Genomic DNA, 16,907 nt, shown 5'->3' with positions numbered 1-16,907 from the left:
CTCGTTGAACAATAACCAGTCTACCAGTCGAGTGGCCAGCTGCTCGATTCCGCCCTGCCCGGCGACTATTATTGGACCTGATTTATCGCGTATTTGCACAGGCAGAATTTCATAGTTTCCTAGGATCCAGCCCCGTAGCTCGCGGTTCTGGTATCCGTTTCGCAAATATCGCGAAAACTTTCACCGGGATGGTCGTAAATTTCATTTAAAAAAAAAATATCGTCATTAATGGGGGATGAATCTTAGTCAAGATTTGTTGGAGAAATATAATCAGTTGAAAAGCAAGTTTTTTTTTTTTTTTTTTATTTCTATCTGTATCAGAAATCGTCCGACGATACGTTTGTTTCTTCGACGAATTGAACTTCTTCCCTCGTGTGAAAATAATTTTTCACATTTTATAACGTAGATACGAATGATTAAACTTAAAGTTAAGAACATTGAAGAAACTTTCTAATCGGGTATGCATAAACAATCTAGAAAGAATCTCTTTTCTCTTCCCTTTTACATTTCACCTTTCGTTCCACGAGAAATTCTGCATTAGCGAAAGCAAATTGGACGATCCACTATCCGATTGCCGTGAGCGTGATACGTGATAAAAATGAATAATCCTGTTAGTATCTCGATAAGTATGCGGGCGGTGGTACAGTTCTTATTAAGAAAGTAGGAAGTCTATAGGTAACCGATCGAATTTCTACTTTCTTACCGGTGTATTTCATCTCATCGTTTGCCAAGTCTTATGCTCGGCCATCGTGCCAAATACCTTCGTTCCATCTATCTTTTGGCTGGCAGACGGTACACGGATTCGCATTATTTTTATCTGGTCATTCACAGTCCCTTTTTCAAAATCGAATTTCACCTGTCTAATTATACTCGAACTCGAACGAAAGCGATGGTAAAATTAATTATAATCCTCCAGAAAATGGAATTCATATTTCGAATTCTTTAAGTAGCTCCAATTTTACAGTTCTTTCAATCTTTCGTTTTACGTAAAAAACAGATATTTTGTAATTTGTACTTTCTGAACGAAGGAAGATAATTTCACCTTACAAACATACTGATAAAACATATTCAAAGGAAAGAAATAAACGCAAAGGAAACAGTTCTAATTCTCGAAATAATGGTTAAAACGCCACTCACGATTTTCACGATGAAAAACTTTCAAATATATCGGATCGATAATTAATACGAATAATATCCCGAGCCGACTTTCAAAACCAATTTCAAACCTGCCAAACACCGCTGAATCACATAGCCTGAAAAAGGCCGCATCAAAGGTATCGCATTCCTTTCCCGCCATTTTTTTTCCTTCCCCTCTTCTTTTTTTCCCCCTTCCACCCTCCCCCCCCCTTCCTTCAAACCGAGTTATCGAGTACGATTCAAGGCAAATAATAAATCGCGGCCAACCGAACGAGGAATATTCGATAAAGAAGAGATCGATCCTCCGTCAGTATCCGCTTTTTTCCCCGCCGGTGTTACGAATTCTTTTGTTCCGTGGACGTGTTCCGAGGGCCCCCGGGGGCCCCGCCGTAAATTCGATGGGAGGTCTCATCTCAGATGTTCACGCGTTTCACGGGCCCCTCATTTATTACGGCCGATCCAATAAGCAAATCATGTCACGGCCTGTTATACACGGATCCATCGCGGAAATGACGTCGGCTCGTTTTCACCAATTCCCGAGGAACCACGCGGAATACCACTTCCTTCCTAAGGGGGGACAATGAGAAGCCCGGATCGTTGAAAAAAAAAAAAAAAAAAAAAAAAAAGAAAGGAAAATAATACGGTTCGAAGATAGGATTTCTGTTTTGTACTGTTCGTATTGTTGTCGTCCTCGGCCGGATGGATTTCTTGGGAAAATTATATTATATAGGGCGGATTTCGATGGAACACTTAGGAAAATAATGAATTTAAAAGATTTTTAATCTGCTGAAATTATGAAACGTGGATTAATGAAAAGGAAAGTTTACAAATTGTTTTCCTACGTTCGATCCTTCGATTGTTTTTTTGGGCGTTATTTCTATATTTGGAATTTCGGAATTTTTCAGATTTCTCGTAAAAGAAATAAATATTATATCGATTCGATGCACTATCGTGTTATTTTTAAAATACTCGATTAGGAAAGGAGAAATCACGAGTTCTGAAAAAAGACTTGAGAGTAGTTTCCCTCGAGAGGAATATTTTAGCGCGTGGAAAAAAAGGGGACGAGTTGCCCTCATGGTCCAGGGGCTGAAAGTGAAAGTCGGATTCGGTTATTTTAACAGAGGAAACATATTTCACTAGGGCAAGCAATTTATAACCTTCCGATGTTCTTGTCGAAAAAATTATTGTCCCGTTTGAAAATAAATGGATTTATAAACGCTATATTATCATCTCAATTTCTCGGAACTACAAAATTCTGTTCAAATTTCGAAAATATGAATCTTCTAACGAAACTTCCTCTTAATTCACATTTTACTTTATTATCGATCTTCTTGCGTAGTGATTGAATAAATTTCAATAACATTATTTTCAAAGCAATCACCCAATCAATTTATATTTCCTATTTTTAAAATTCTAAACAATTTTATTTCATCGATTTGGAATCGTAAACTGAAAAATCATTTAAAAATTATCAAAAAAAAAAATTCCCATACTTTTATCATTCAAATTTCCCTCTCCAAAAAAAAAAAAAATTGTTCGATTCTCGAAAACTTTAAAACGGACATAATCGATGGCACGTTTCGCGTTCGAGCAAAGTTGCAACGATGGTAAACAAACACAGTTATCTGGATATATTCGAGGCGGAGCCGTGGGCGGTTTTGAGATCGATGCCCGCGAACGATCATTCCCGAGGACTGATCATCGCGTTAAATCCTGATTCGGCCGGAGGCACGAGGGAGTAATCAGAGCGGTGGAGCAGTTAAATAGCATCGCAACCGCGACCGAATTGTTAGCACGTGGAACATGCAAACGGTCACGTTGCTACGGGCCACGAAATCCGTTTGCAAGAGTCTGCGAGAACCCCTCTGTTACGCGTTGTTTTCCTACGCGTTGTCGCACACGCGCGCGTCGCCCAATCCGAAGTGCAATTTGTCTTCTACGGGGTTTCGCCTGGACATCGCCGTTAGAATCTTCATTCACCTTCTTTCTTTTTGTATCTTGTTTACATCTGTTTGCAATTTCTCCACTACTGTCAAATTTCATCGATCGGGATCGAATCGAAGTCGTGGCAAATCGGGAAACGTTTCCTTCAATAGGTAACAATTTAAATTGTCTTGTGCAAAAATTTGCTTTAACGTACCTTTGAGATCGAACGAATAGTAAATTAATTACTTTATCGTGTATTTATAAATATTCTGTTCGGAATATTTTCTTTAGATTTATACATTTTTTTGACACGAGAATATTATTATTTCAGGCTGGATATTTGGATATTTTCCGAATCCGATTAAATGTTCGTAAAATTTTTCAAAGTAACGAGAGGATAAAATGTTCGAATATATTTTAATCTGGTCGAAAACCACCAACAATTTTTTCGCCCTCCCTTTAATTCTAATACCTTTCAACGACGTTAATTTCCCCCTCATCGAGCGCACACGTCAAATCACCGTTGTATATTTGTTAAGAACATCAAACAACGTCGCCGGTCGAATGCAGGCCGAACATTAACAACTATTTTTATTAGCGGTGTACAGAGTGCATTCCAAAATACAGGCCGGGCTGTTTGCATCCGAGCAGATGTGTTCCGGGTCCGCGTTGATAACGGTTTAACGCAGAGAAACGCGGAGGATGGAGGGGGAGAGGAGGGGGAGGAGGCGGTGGAGATGGGTGGTGATCCGGGGGTTGGTTGGCCGGGCGAAGAGGGGCGGGGAGGAGGGGGAGGATGGCAAGCACGCGGTTTGCAAGCTTTGTAAACGATAGCCGACCGATCAATCGGCACCGTCAAATTGTAGCAGCCTATTCTGATTAGATTTCCAATTGTTGACGTTATTCGATGCCGGCCGACTTGGCTGATTGCGTCTGATTATTCTCGTATGCACCGTTTCGTGGAATCGACCGTTTTCCGGCTGTAATCAAATCAACCGTGCTGCTTTGTTTGGCGAATCCTCGTCGCAGCCGACCTATGATGGCCCCCTTTGTGAGATCGTGAAAAGTCGTGAAAAAGACTTGCGAATGACGACGAGCCGCGGCCGCGTTTAATCACACGTTTTTCTCGATTCGAACTTCGTACACCGTTTATCCTTAATTCTTCTCACCAACCTCATAAAATACGTACACCTGTATCACATTATAAGTGATCGATCGATTATAAGTTTATAAGATTATAATTTGTTGTTCGATATCTATTTTTCTTTCTAATCTATTTCATTCTAAAACAATTCTTCGACGAGATTTCGCGAAAATATCGACGTTCATTTACATTTCCCCCCCCCCCCCCTTTTTTTAACTACACGCGTGCAACAACAAAATTTACACGGATTACAATCGATCGTGGGGAGAAACTGCGTTCTTATATATACGGCGCGTCCCTGGTTAAGAGGGTTGGACGACTTTATACATTGTTACGATTTTTCGAGCCGGTTCCGGGGAAACGGGAGATAGGTAATACGCACCACGGCGTGCATCACGGAGCGGGGAAAAGGTGTAAAGCAAGCGGAGGTAGACAGATCTCAGCACTTATCGGTCTACGAGATACCCATTAACGAAACTAAAAGCCTCCCCATATATCTCACTCTTCTCTTTCTCGCAACCCTCTCTCACCTTCCTCACCTCCCTCGCCTCCTCCCCCTCCGTAGGTCTCTTCCCCTAAGCAACCCTCATTTCCCTCGGCTCCTCCATCCTTGAGGTAGACACATCACCGTTCGTTGTTTGTCCGAGGCTTTTGTTTTACTTGTTTGATATATATATTGGCCCTTTTCCCCGAGCTCTCGGCTCCAGAAGGGAGGGAATTTCCACCCCTTTGCCGTGGATCTTCCTCGAACGATGCTCCTCCATTCCGCGATCGCTGAACACCCTTTCGAGGATTCTCGTAGATTTGCTCGCCTCCCAATACGATTTTGCTCGTGTCGAACTCTCTGTGTTGCTCTCTCTTCACTTCGCGTTACGAGGTAAGTGTGTACGAATTTTGTGAATTTTCAAAGAATTTGGAACGAACGTGGTTTTTTGGTTTCGAATGGATGATACTGAATGATAGATGGATGTTACTGAATAATTTCGTTTTATTTAACTTGTCATTATTCCGTCTGTACGTGTCTTCGTGAATTTGAAAGAGTTTGGAATAAACTGTTGGTAGATTTTTGTGTGTATTCGATAGCGAAGATGAATATTATTCGAATAAAATGTTACTTTTTACCTATGTGAAATGTCGATCTGAAATATCTTTACTGTATATAAAGTATTACGAAATTAGTTTAGATTTCAAATAGATCGTAGTTAACAACTCTTTCCCAATTTAACTTCAATACAACAATTTAATTTCTCTTACTTAAATAATTCCGTTAACGATACTTGTATATTTTTTCGCCGTTTAATTAGTTATACTGAGTTATACAATGCCCGGCTCAAAATTTTTACAGTCAACCACGAGATCGTTAGATGCATCTACCCGTTCCCTGGTTCCCGATGTTCCACCAATTTCCATGCTTCGGGAAATTGTGAACCATTCGGGTTTCGGCATGAACTCACGAAAGGAAAACAAATATCGAAAACCAATAAACGATAAGCTGCTAATTGGGAGTCGAGACGGCGCCGGTCGGGTCGACGTGACGGTGCTGGACATCCATCGATTTGAGTCTCGCCATAAACCCTCTATAATAATCGAACGGATCGTTAACGAAGAACGTATCTTCCCCAGCCGTGAAAATTCATTCGATAAATCCTTTTTTTTTTTTTCTTTTTTCTTTTCCTTCGACACCTACGGCGTGATTGTTTACCTGGTATTTTAGCGAAGAATACCTTATACCACCATGACACCTTTTGACGGTCTTAAGAGGGGATTGTTTGTTACACAGCCAGGTTTAGGTGTAACAGTTTCTGTCTTATATTATATACGTTGTTTCATGGAATGTAATTTATTTTGACTCTGAGAAAAGAAAAAAAGATGATGAAAATAGAAAATAGAATTATGTAGGAAAAGGGTATATTTCGTGAGACAAATATTTGATATATCGAAATTAAAATTACGTACGCCTTTCGAATTTAATTAAATTTCTTACAAGAAATTATGACAGTAGTTTAATCGTTCGAAATTACATTGCGTGACGATGATAGATGATGGAAAAAAATTGAATTCTCCCCATCGAAAAATTTATTCTTATTAAGATGTATATTCGTTAATGTGTTTGTTATTATTTCTTTAAAAATATAAAAAAGGAGAAGAGGCACGATATCGCAGACATATCTGTAACATAAGAACGAGCATGTAAGCGCCAGATTTAGAAAGGCGAGCACGAAATTAAGAGGCGCAGCCACACGCTGCGGCGCAATCTGTCTGGCGGCTAAGCCGCGACAAATTTTTCATAGGTACTGGCCCGTAAGTTATATTTATGACTCGTCCTTAAGGGGAACGCGTGGCCGCCGTCAGACGCTAATGAGCGCCGGGAAGCGTTGCAACGTGTCGCTCTCGTGATGACGAATGTTTCCAAAGATCCCTGTTGCGTGTCCAATGGGGATGAAGATATATAAATGTGGAGCAGAGTCGCCTGAGAAATGAAAAAAATTGATAAAGAGTATAAAAGAGCAAGTAATACGAAAATAAAACTTGTCTCTTGCTTTCGAGAGACTATTTAAAAAAAAAAAGAAGAAGAAGAAGAAGAAGAAGAAGAAGAATGAGAATAAAAATCTTCGAGAGTAAAAATTAAACTCGATGTCCACTCGGTGAAAAATAACTCCAGCAGTTTTTTTTTCTCGATCTATCTAATTATTTTAAATTTAAAATTTTTTAAAATTGAAATTAATTTCACCATCATCATTTTCATGCATCACGCGCGCAATTATAAATCTCTTAATACATTGCGAAATGATTTCTATTTCTATAAATATACAATCACAAATACTCTTAATAACCGTATTCCTGGAAGGCAAAGCTGTCGTCTCTCGTTCGCGAGCAAAATTAAACCGTTCGTCGACACTTTATCATTTCATCGAGGCGATTGTCAAAAGATCACCTTTGTCCCGATCCGAACAGTTACGCAATCTAAACGATTATCGAGCTCGTTCGTCGGACGAAACGGGCCCATTTACATCCTTTCCTATTCGGAATAGATATCAAAGGGGGTACGGGCCATTTACTACTCTATTTTCGAAATAGATTAAACGGGGGGGAAAACGAAACTATGCGTTATCGGGGAGAATCTGCGAGAGGAGAAGTATTCTGCGCATGATACGATCCATCGTACTGATTATCGGGATCCATCGCGTTTTACAGGGTTCGTGCGTGGATCGGTCGCGGGGCCGGCCGAGAGCATGTGCCTTCGCGATACTTTATCTACGGACATGAAGAGGTACTCGAGAATCGTTTTCAGAGTAATTGAAATGGCACTCGAGTCGAGCCGGTACGCCTCGATATGAACGAGGGACTCTTTCGAGCTGTGCCTCTATCTCGCCTGTTCATCGGATGTAATACGTTGACGTTTTTCGCGCTGACACGTGCCGTTCCTTTTCGCCACCATGCTCGCCAGAGATTTGAATTGCGACCGATTCGAAAGTGTCTCACCCCTTTCGACGCGCCTATCTTTCATCGATTCGGAATCAGGGACGCGTGGAAATGAAATTTGAAGTTTACCGTAATTTTTCCCATAATTTTACCTTAAACTTTAGATTTGTCACCTTAAACTTAATTTTACCTTAAACGTTATATGTTAAAAACGATAAACCCATTAATGATATCGAAATATTCTGAAGAGAAGTAAGCGGAGCAAAGGAGGGAAGGAGGACGAAACGATAGAGGAGAGGAGGTGGATAGTCAAGGAGGAACGGCACAATTTTATCGGGAAAGCTCTTCTCGATCAGTTCTCGTGCGCGTTTTTTCAGCGCCAAGGGACCAGTGTATCGGAGGTGATCATAAAAGATGCAGGAACCGATGTCCGGTAACAAGATTTCCGGCGGAGATATAGCGGGGAATCGACGCTGAAAGCGAAGAAAGCGCGATCATCCACGAGTCTGTCGCGTACGTGTTCAAAACCATGTCCATGGGTGGTGTGCGGCCGCTTTAAGTAAGGCCATCAATGATTCACCCTCGAGATGCCGGGCGACACGACGATACTCGTCGTCGATGAAATTCCCGATTTTCACGAATTCCTCGAACGTGACGCGAATTTTTACATCGGCTCTCGCTTCTTCGTCCTTTCGATTGCTTCAAATTTGAGTTTTTTCAATTTTTCAAAATATATATTTCGAAATAATTCGTAAGTAAATTTTTATTATTGCAAAATTAAGGAGGAATCGCCTCATCATTATCGACAATGAAGCATCAATTTCCCGCAAATATATATATATATATCCCTCAATGTTAATTAAAAAATCCAATTGAATAGAAGATATATTACAATCGGAGGAATGCAACTTAAACTCTTGTCTCTTAATTGTTAAGAAAGTTCATTACGAAGCATATTACCCATGCCATTATCCAGATATAAAAAATGACGATCGAAACTCATTGTATTCTAATCTGTTCTCTCCGAAGAATTTAATCTCACCATCCGAGTATTTAAAAAACAACATAACACGTTTCTACTCGAGACGTTCCCTACTCGAGAGAGGGACACTTCTTATTCTTCTTCTTCTTCCTCCTCCTCCTCCTCCTCCTCCTCCTCCTCCTCCTCCTCCTCCTCCTTTCCCTCGCCAATTCCATCCTTCTTCCATCCTTCGCGCAACCGCGCCACCACACATAGGCCATTTTACGTTCCCCCAGACCACCAATTGAAACACGCTACTTTCACTTCGAAAACCTTCGAGCAATCCCGTAAACCCATTGGCGCACAATGCAATTTTACCGACGCAAAATCCAACGATAAAATAAGACATTATTCGACATAATCCAAGTAGAATAGAGCGAGACGAACATACACCTACGTTTAAACGAAAGATAGAGATAGAGGCCGAAGAGATATACACCGAAAGATAGACAGACAGAGAGAGAGAGAGAGAGAGAGAGAGAGAGAGAGAGAGAGAAGAAACGACAATTCGAGGATGGAGCGTACGCATTCGGAATGGAGGGGAGGGGGTGAAGCGGAGGAAGAACACAAACACGTAGCCACGATACAGAGGGCGAACGCCGGTGAGAGCGTAACCGGGCTGATAACATCTCTAATCACGACGAGGCCGGCCCAATCAGCTCTAATCCTGGCCTCTGTATCCATCCAGGAAGGCTGTATAGTCGACGGGTTCCGGGAAACCGTCGCTCAGCCCCGATCACCCCCTCTCTCTCTCTTTCTCTCTCTCTCACTCTCTCTCTCTCTCCCTCCCTGCCCACCCCCGAGGGAAACTTGTGAGCCGTATAGAACATCGCGTACAATTCGTGGCTATAGAGAGAGAGAGAGGCTCGGGGGATGCAGCTGCACCGACGGCATCATACACTGCCACGCCGTCGCTGATACCGTCGCTCGAAATTACACGTATTGATGTATACAGATTGCGAACGGTTACACGGCCGACGGTTTCTGTTCCGTTTATGTTTCGGGCGTGTTGGACCGATCGAAACCGGTTATCTGCCTCCTCTGAAGCCCCGCGTGTTGTTTCGCCCCCTCTGAATCCCGTGTTGCTTTTCTTTACTCACGGGAGCTTGCGAATCGAACCGATCCACGACATCTGCGGATACGCGGAACGGAGGTGCGCGTATGTGCGCGTATGTAGTAGTAGTAGTAGTAGTAGTAGTAGTGGTTGCGCGTTGGCGATTCTGCCATAGAGTCTCTTTGGATTTGACGGGGCCACGGTAATAAACTAATCGCAGGGTTTGGTCGGTGGTGTCCGTCGTAAGGGATGTTTCGATCCGAGTTTAAATAGTGTTTCATCGTGACGTGATTTCGAGATGTTGAAAGTTGAGAAGACGATGATAGAAAAGAAGAAAAGAATCAAGCAGAGAATTTGGAATTGTAATATTTTCGATCGAGCTTCCGTAACATAATTTCTCTTACACTCGTGCAAACTCGTCCATCTTCAGCAGTGTTTGCAGTTTGCTCCGCGCGAATTGATTCGTCAGGGGGTGGAAAGTGGATAGGGGGTAAGCGTGAACACCTCGAGGACTCGGGAATCGACGCTCTATCCCCCCGAGGAACGGAAGATCAACCCCTACAGTGAGTTCGTGTGTCCGAACATGTGGACTCGCAATCATCATCAGCGTTCCGCGATATTCTGCGTGCCCTTCTTTCCCGCTCTCATCGATGGACAATCGTCGACGTACGAGAATTAGAACTGTTGTTCTGATCTCTGTAGGGGTTGAAACATCTGTCAAACGCTCTTTACTCTTTCTGAATGATTGGTCAGTGGCTCGGCCTTATCTAGATAATATTAGACAGAATTATAAATGGAAGAACGTTTAAACGAAAGTAATTCAAAGATGATTAAGCAATCGAATCGAAGCTAACTCAAATATGTAAGAAATATAAAATTGTATTTTTAAAATTCATACTAGTGTCTCTTCTCCGATTAATTAAATTAGATATTAAAATTGAAATAGAAACTAGTCGAGAAAAACAGTTGTGTATCAGGATACTTGGGATAACGTTAGGAGCGAGAGGTTTCCATCATCCATCCCGAAGACGGAACATCTCTTAACGAACATCGAACGAATTCTCTCGGAGAGAGAAACTCGGCACTTCGTTTAACGGGTCGGTATCGTTGCTGTTTGCCAGAGAGCGTACCATCTGGCGATTCCCTGACACCCACGGATACTTCATGAAAACCACCCTGTCCGAGTCTAATGACGTATAACGCGTCCACCGTACACTTACGCCCTTTCTCCTCCGCTCGGCCACTAAGGGTCAAGCGTTCGCTTCGTTGAATCCAGAACTCGTCCGGGGAATCGTTCACCCTCGACCTTAATAACGCAATTACCGTTATTGCTGAACTTTAGAGAGGCGCATATGTCGGCTGAGTTTTGCGCGTCCCACACGATGGGAAACGTTTTCACGACTTCAATTCTTCTTCCGTGAAAATCTTTCAAACGAAAACGTATTTGCCGCGAAACGAAATTCGTGAAACTAGGGAATAATTATGGAGTATTTTGTAAAAATAGTAAGCAAGAGTAATCGTATTCTAGGATAGGTAAAATTAGAAACGATTTCGATTTCGATTCATTGGTGTAATTCAGAGGTAATATTTGTTGGTCGCGGTATTTTTCACGAGGAATGAAGAGTCGAGGAATTCCCAAAGAAGATAGACAATGACGAGGCTCGAGGAATCAAGGTCGTCTATTTTGCACGATCGCGCGTGCAAGATGCGCCTTACCGTTACTCGATCTGCACGTTCGTCACGTGGCCATAAGAGCTTCAACATTTGCGATAGTTATCGTGGCTGGCCGTGCATCGAATAAACTGTGAACACGGTTTGCGGAATTATCGAGGCATATTACGAGGCGCATGACGACAATCCCAATGGAGGAAAAAAATTCCCTCGATTTCCGACTCGGCCGATTCTCATTCAACGGGGAAACGCGCTATCCGAAATGAATTATATCGTTGCAAATGGAAAATATGATTCGATGCATAGCGCATAATTAAACAGTTCCTCCTTTTTCCACTTTTCTTTTTTTACACGTATCTTTGCGAAAGAGGAATAAACTCACGATTCACTTTTTCTTCCCTTCCTTCGCGATTACGATTTATTTCACATAATTTTCGAAAAATTGGATAAATAACGTTACGAAATTGCAACTCAAAATTTCCTTAAATTTCGTTTAACGAAACTCCATTGTAACTTTAGCATAGCATTTTTAGTTATTCGATTTACGATTCACAAATACGTAGAGAAAAAAAAAAAAATAATATCCAACGATCTCTTCGCCCTCGACCAATTAAATCGTGCAACTCTAATGCTATTAAAATCAACGATAGTATTCTCAGATTGAGTTCGTGGGAGTCGGGGAACACGCGAAGCGGGGTGTTCGTGGAACGAAACGGCAAGATGAGAGCAGGGATTGGCACGACCACGTGTTTTTAATAATTGATAATCAGCATGGGAGTTTGTGAGAATCCACGGCTCTTAGAACTGTTGCATAAACGTGCTGTTCTTTTCTCGTTCTTTTCTCGTCGACATCTGTTTATCCGGGCGAATCATCGGGAATATTAGATCCGAGCCGAATTCCTCCAACGTTCCTTGTCGAATGATTCAAAATTTTTTCCTCTTCTTTTGCCTTTCTACTTCATTCCTCCAACTCTTCTCTCGATGTTCCAAACGTCGTTTTTCGATCTAGCGTCGTATCCATAGTAGAGTAAAACTTTTAATTCTTCTAATTTCGAATGAAAGAAATCGGAAAAGAGAAAAGTGAAGAAGCGAATCGAAAAAAAAAAATTGTTCTCGAATCGCGCGCAAATGCGATTTCTCGTCTCTCGTCCCGGCCCACTTTTCTCTCCTCTCGCGACCAGGCCTTTTACCGTTCACGCGCCTTCAATTTCCCTTTCGCTTCGAGCAACTAACTAGCGCGTGTCGAGGACGCGTTATTCCAGAAAAAGGTTCAAACTCTCGTAAAAAACGCCATGCTATACTCGGCTAATTCCGCGGAGATAAAAGCGGAAGAGTACCACCTCGGCTCGTTTGTTTTGCAGAGGGTCAAGGAGGGGGCCTCGCGAAAGTTGAGGGGCGGGCGATGTTGCAGGCTTTTTCGGGTCTGGCCGGCCACGAGTAATCGGTTTAATAGACGGTCCAATCGAGAAAGTTAAAACCGAGTCCGCGGAAAATGGCCGGCATTAATCCCTTTTTCGGGCTTCCGGCATGAAATGAGATTTCTGCTAGTCGGCCGACGTACGAGCGTGGACAGATTTACACGCGCGCCGTTACTTATACGTGTGTGTATGTGTGTGTTGGTGTGTACGCGTTCACGTGTGCCTCATACGTGGATGGATTTAGGGTGTAGAGAGAAGTTCTCCGCACCCATTAGCCGCACACTTGCAAAGCCCTCTACAACACGATTCATACATTTTCCTGGAGGATGAAAAAACAGCCTTCCACGGATCCCGGACGCTCGAATCCAGCCCTTGTCAGGGTGCAGCCAGGATACTTCCTAAGTCTAGGTCCCTTCCATCCACCGTGGTTTCCTCGATGAGGAGATGGTTTTTAGCCGTTCCTCCCTCGATACGATCGAAATGATTCTCGTTTCTTGGAAGATCGTTCGACTAAAATCGTTCCACGAGATTAATTTTACGTATAATGTTCTCGAGGGATTAAACACGCGTTGCTTTATAACGTGAAAGATTATCCGAACAAGTGTTAAAAGAATTTACACGGGGAAAATTGAGAATATCGTCCGATGGAAATTTTGTAAAATTATAAATTTTGATTAAATTTTCGCATAAAATAAAATATTCGATTTTCATAACTTAAAAATTGAGATCGATATAATATTTATAAAAAAGTTAGCTAGAGTTATTCTTGCAATTGATTAATAAATATTCAAATGCGTATATCGAATATTCACATATCTCTATTTACATACAATCTATTTGAATGATCAAAATTTCATTGCTATATGACCAAACGAATTGATAAAAGCCGAATAAACGTCCCGTAAAAATGCCCTCCCTCCTCGCCAATGTACGCAAGCAAGCAAGCAAGCAACGAGAGGCAACCACCCAGACACGTCAGCACCGATACGTGGAACTAATTCCAGGCATTTACCACAAGCTTGCTTCTCGCGAAGATCACAGCAACCCTTCTCTGAGAGGCAACGAAGATAGACACATAGGCTGTGTGGAACAGCACGCAGATCGGAGCGAGGAGAGTCGCGTACCAGGATTTCAGGCCACTTTGCGTTCTTTTACACACACTCACACGCCCGTGCACGCATACGTGTATACACGGGTTCTGTCCCTGCGGGGACGACGGCCCCTAGAGGGGACGCTAGTGTGAGAAATCGATGAACGCGATCGAGAGGTAGCCGCGAGAGGTAAAACAAAATCGCAGACAATTCTTCGGCATGTTGCGTCCCTCCTTCCTCCTCCTCCTCCTCCTCCTCCTCTTCCTCCTTCTCCTCCTCCTTCTCCCCCCTCTTTCTGCTTTATTTCTGTCCAGGTTTCTTTCTTCCCTTCTCTCCGTGGGCTCCAGGGTGATGGAGGTGGATAAGCTGTGGGAGGAAACGGGCGTATCCCCACCCCTTCCCGATCTATACGTGTACGTACAGTACCGGCCATATACAGGGTGTTTTTATTTTCGTACCGATCGTTTCTATAATTCCCGGGGAATTTAGGATTTTTGGTCGGATGAGGTAAAGGGGATCCTTCGATCGTGGGATTACGTCTTTGCCCGGCACGGCGGTTTAAATGGCGCTTGAACTTTAGTGGATCCGTTGAAATCTTTTCCTTTGCGTTTTCCGTGTCTCTTTCTTTCTTTCTTTCTTTCTTTCTTTCTTTTTTAAGTCTTTTTACGATAAAAATACCTCGTTTTGCTCGTATTTGTTATAAAAGGTAGTAAATGGAAAAAAAAAAAGAAAAAACGTTGAAAAATTTCCAAAGAAAGGGTATAGAATCAACTTTCCATGATCTGAAAGCGATCTATCAAAGAATATATACGGTGTAAAATTGTTCGTTCTTATCCTCTTACGGAATGATAACTCGTCTCGTAAAACTTGTATAGATTCATTCTAAAAATAAATATTTAACTGCCAATATGAATGATTTATAACAATTAAAATCTTTCGCAAACACTTTCGTGACTTATTATGCTACAGAAGACAATTATCTTAGAAAAAGAGAAAATTCTTAAAATTTTCATTTACGACACCACCACCGATTCCTCCGCCAATTATTCGAGAAATTCAAAATAAGGAATCGTCGCGCCATATATGCGGTCACTACCGCATATATACCCTTATACATACATATATACACATATATATAAACATATATATATATACATTTCTATACCTGCGCACCGCGGATCCCTCGCTTCCCTCCGCCCCCCGCGGCCTCTTCGCGTTCCTCCGCAGACCCTGGCTGCCTTCGTTGGCTCCTAATTAAACATCCAGCTCGCTCGAATCCCCGAGTCGACTTGGCCGTCGATGTTCCGATATTAGTCCCCTCCCCTCCTCCCTTCCCCCCGCCCCCGTTCCTTACGCCACTCACCCCCTTCTTGCGCCGACTGCCCGGCCTCCGCTTCCCACCCCCGCCTCCCTGGAAATCCCTCGCCGCCACCGCGTGCACGGAGTAAGCAACGCTCTCCTCGCCTTATAAATAGATTTCGGGAAGAAGGAGAGGAAAAAAAAAGGAAAAAAAAAGAAAAAAAAGAAAGAAAGGATGAGACGAGGGATCGATAGTCCCCTGACTGTGGTGGATATCGCGCACGGGGATGCACGCGTTCCGAAGGACTTCGTTCCTTCTTGATCGCGGATTTTCAGAGGTTTCGTGTTCAATAGTTGCGTTTAGAACTTGGTGTAGGATGATCGGCGATATCGACTTTTTTTTTTTTTTTTTTTTTTTTTTGAGATAAAAAATTGGAGGAATCGACAAGGACGAGAGGGGAATTTTTTTGAGGAATGTATACGTTTGCTCTACTTGATTTTGTATCGAAGATCGATTGAAAAATGGTAAATTATCGGCATATACAAGAGAGATTCTCAAAAAGTTAAAAAGTTAATAAGTTCGACGCGGATTGATTCGAGAAAAATAATTCGAAGTGGTGTGTCGATGCATTTATCTTTTCTGCAACCGAGTTTCGTGTTCACTCATTAGAGCTTGTACATACGAGCTTTCTACATACATCACCTAACTACGAATCGTGTTAACGTATTAACACGATATAAATCGTATCGAATCTCGTTCTCATTTATTCCTCTTCTCGTCGAATTTCGCAAGAGGTATTTCTTTCCTTCCAAATTAGATCATTTTCCATTATTTTCCTCCTCCAATATCAAATATCATCCCCCAAACTCGCCCCTCCCCCCCTTTCCACGAATTAATTCAGAATTTGCAACTCTGAAACCCGTAACAACCAAGTCGGCGACCGATCGCAGAAGCCCCGTATTTCCGTTTCTTCTTCGCATACGTAACATTCTGCGATGCTGACCGCGCTGGCCGAAACTGCTTGCAGCCACGGTTGCAAGGACACGCGTGCAATACCATCCCATGAGCCACGGCCAGCATTCCCCGTATACACGGGAGAGATAGGGAGCCGGGCGGAACTGTGTCCAGGCCCCGCACCCGGATCCGGGGGCAGTAACAGGGACGGCAACAGCAGCACGCGGAGCATCTCAAACACGATCTTGTATTCCAGGCCTGGCAGCGCCTACGAGCGAGAGAATAGTCATTAACTAAATAACGGCCTGATCCCCGGCATCCTGCCACTGCCTCCGCTTCTGCCCTCCCCCCTCCCCTCTCCCGCCGCCGCGCCACCCCACCCCACCCCACCCCACCCCCCTCGCCGCTCCACCGCCATGAGGGCGGAGGAGAAAAAGAGCCAACCAGCCAGGAAGCCACCCACCACTCGCTGCAGCTGGATGTTATCAGTCGGTGAACGTTTTACAGCCAATGCGATGCCTTTGCAGCTCTCTCCGATGACTTTTTTATTGAGCCGGAATCGATACACGCTCCCCCCCCCCTTCCACGGGATCCTTCAGATTTTCGCCGGGGGGAAAAGATCGCGGGGGAGTTTCGCCTTTTCCGCCTCCTCGAGGAGGAGCCGCCGAGAGGGCGCGCTTTTCGCCCCCGCGGAGAAATCCTCGCCGTGTTGGAAAAGTAGCGAGGGACTTCTTCCGGCCGTGTTATATTCGTATTTTTCTTTTTTTT

The sequence above is a fragment of the Apis laboriosa genome, unplaced genomic scaffold (assembly GCF_014066325.1).
Source record: "Apis laboriosa isolate Shangri-la unplaced genomic scaffold, ASM1406632v1 scaffold68_cov148, whole genome shotgun sequence".
NCBI classification, from domain to species: domain Eukaryota; kingdom Metazoa; phylum Arthropoda; class Insecta; order Hymenoptera; family Apidae; genus Apis; species Apis laboriosa.
This window is presented reverse-complemented; position numbering follows the sequence as displayed.